The sequence below is a fragment of the Homalodisca vitripennis genome, unplaced genomic scaffold (assembly GCF_021130785.1).
Source record: "Homalodisca vitripennis isolate AUS2020 unplaced genomic scaffold, UT_GWSS_2.1 ScUCBcl_1484;HRSCAF=5169, whole genome shotgun sequence".
NCBI lineage: Eukaryota > Metazoa > Arthropoda > Insecta > Hemiptera > Cicadellidae > Homalodisca > Homalodisca vitripennis.
Window position 1 is genome coordinate 76,724 of NW_025777602.1, and position 2,279 is coordinate 79,002.

Consider the following 2,279-nt stretch of genomic DNA (forward strand, 5'->3'; position numbering starts at 1 on the left):
TAACGTGCATATTTTAAAGCCTTTAAATATTTCCAACGATCGCCTAAGAAACTACATTTATTTCTAATACAGAATAAAAAATATTTGATTAAAAGGAAATGTTTGAAAAGGAAGACGATAGCTCGAATAAATCAAAGCTTAAAACTGAAAATGAACATTGTTTTTCATAAATTTTTTATTACATCTGCTGCTATTTGAAATATCACTTGCGCATTTTATTGTTAATATATTCTAATTTACTATTGACTAGCTGTTTATTATAAATATTATTATGAACCCATGTAACGAGTTAAGTACCATTTTGTTAATTTGTATTATTATTTTGATTCAAATGTAAAATCTTTTAATTTTCATTCTCAAGAAATGATAAAATCATGAAACAGTAAACTTGTAGTTATAATATGTTTAGAATATGTTATAAAATAATTAGTTTAGGATTTGGGAATTACATAGGGAATTAGTACACACAACTTAAGTATATAAGACTATATCTAAATTAGAACATAATTATACGATTTCTTTCCTACTTATGAATGAAATTCAATAAACTGCCTTGTATGTAAAGATTAAATGGGTTCTTAAAGTTAAAAACTTGTAATGCATTAAAACTTTCAACCATTGTTTTGGTGCATGTTACAAGAAAATATTTTTCGAATAATTGCTATTTGCGGTAACAGAGTGTTAAAATTAGGAAACCTGTTTTATAAATTAGGTATAATGACTTTAAATGCAACAATTTACCATCCTCAGAGTAGTTTAGGAATGCTTTAAAATAATATTAATGTTCACTAAAACTTTAGGCGCGGTTGCCTACCAAAATCTTAAATGATAGGATCAGTTGTCATACTTGGCCGGCAAGTTAAGCTCCGCTCGTTTGCTGTCAAAGTAATTGCAGCGTCAGTCAACTGTGATACTCTCGTAGCAGTTCTTTTGACGAAGCATATTTGCACTTGTCATAATGAGAGATATTTATCAGAAATTTGTTGAGTGAATCTTAATGGATTTTAAGTGCAATGATTTATTTATAAAGAATGCACGTAATCGAAACACAAAAATTTATATTTTTATGTATAGTTTTTCTATAGTAGAATTTTACCATAAATGCCACAGCATCACATTTTGGATTTTTTTACGTGGCTAAGCTAAACTCCCACTTCTGGTATAAGTGTGGTCATATCCATTAGACAATAAAACTAGCTTCAGCTACAATGAAAAATTCTCGCAAGGTCTGTTCTAGGGTTCTGCATGTGTGTGTCAATGAAATTTGTCGCTGGCAGTTAGTCAATACAACAAACAGTGTTTTATCATAAATTATTATTATCAAACACTAAATGATGTAATTTATTTAATATTGCAACCCTCCTGTAGTTCAGTGCATACCATAATGATTACCAGTATCCTATACACAATTACTATTAAACTTAAGCAAGGGAAATACTCATTACTACACCATGAAACTTCAAAACTTCCCTCAGTCTGCATATTTAGCAAATAATTATTTTGTTAGTTATAGTTAATAATATATTTTAATATTTTTTGTATCCATATGAATTAGTGTAAATTCATAAAATTTTAAATGATGGATGAAGTTATAAGTATGAAATTATAATAAATAAATAATATTAAAATGGATATAACCTTGAAAACAACTAGGCATTCAGCCTTTTGAGTAATAATAGACAGAATGCAGATACGAGATTTGAGTCAATAATTCTAGTGTTTTAGCTTAATGATCTTATCTCTCAATACAAATAAGAATTAAAAAAAAACATGAATTTAGGGACTACAATGTATTACTTGAGACATGAATACTATGACAGGAAAAAGCCCATTGAGATTATTACGTGATCCTGAAGGATTTCCTGGTACAATTAATATTAATTTAGTTATAAGCGAATACATTTAAGACCAGTTATAGAGGTGTTTTATTAACTCTGAAGTAAATACATTATAATTTATTTGGAGTAAAAAAGAGTGTAGCTAACATTTTTTTTAACTGTGTAACATCATTATTCCTTATTTAAACAAATGTACATACATACATACATATATATATATATTATATATATATATATCAATTAGCAAAATGCTAAATACAAAAATATAGCATCCTTTCATATAACGTTTACGAAAGTTATGTTTGTTAACCGAAAATACTCATTATATATCCCATTTCAAGCTCAGCGTCGATGTCATACTTTCATTGCTAATAACATAAAATTTCGGAACCTATTAAACAAAATCAAAATTACAAATTAATATACAGGAACTTAGAATGC